Here is an 827-nt window from a genome sequence, read left to right on the forward strand (position 1 = left end):
TTTTTAGCCAGTGGCATGCAAAAAAAAAAAAAAAAAGCATCTTTGAGGTTCAAGACTGTAAACCACTTGGTACTGGGTGGGGTTTCTCCCAAGATTACATAGGGATTGGGTACTGTGGGATGGAGGGGAACTACAGCTTTGTTTATGATCTGGAAATCTTGAACCATTAACCATTAATAATTTTTCTTTACTTTTTCTTTACTGAGAGGATTGGGGTGTTACATGGTGAATTGGTGGGGACCAATAGCCTACAAGCAAGGAATTTATTTATTAAAGGCTGTAGTCCCTCCCGAGCCTCTCTTCTGAGATACTGTTTCCCGTTAGGAAACCGAGTGGGATCTTGGAGGACAGTGGTGACGGTTCAGCTTGGTGGGCTCATCCAGGAATTCCCTGGTCCCACACCTGGGGGTTAATTTTGTCCTCCTATAGTTTTCGGTCCCTCTCTATTAGAGAACGTGTAATGGGTTCTTCAGTAGTAACCAGAAGCTATAGGGCTCTGGGGCTGAAAAGCTTCCCATCACAAGGGTGGTCCCCAGTTTAGTAAGTATGTCTCTTCCCAGTAAGGGAATAGGGACACTCAGGGACCACCAGAAGCTGGTGGGAAAATATTTGTCCATCCCAGCAACAAAGAAGTGCTTGGGTCAATCTTTTAGTTGTTATTTTTCCTGTAGCACCCAAAATGGTACAGGTGTGGGAGGAGAAGGCTCCAGAGTAGGAGATCAAGACAGAGTAGGTAGCCCCTGTGTCAACCAAGAAATTTGGACCTACCTGCCACATCCAGTTGCACCCTTGGCTCCAGCCCCATGATGGTTATCTGTGACAGGCGG

Source organism: Bison bison, unplaced genomic scaffold (genome assembly GCF_000754665.1).
Source record: "Bison bison bison isolate TAMUID 2011002044 unplaced genomic scaffold, Bison_UMD1.0 scf7180017864317, whole genome shotgun sequence".
Lineage (NCBI taxonomy): Eukaryota > Metazoa > Chordata > Mammalia > Artiodactyla > Bovidae > Bison > Bison bison.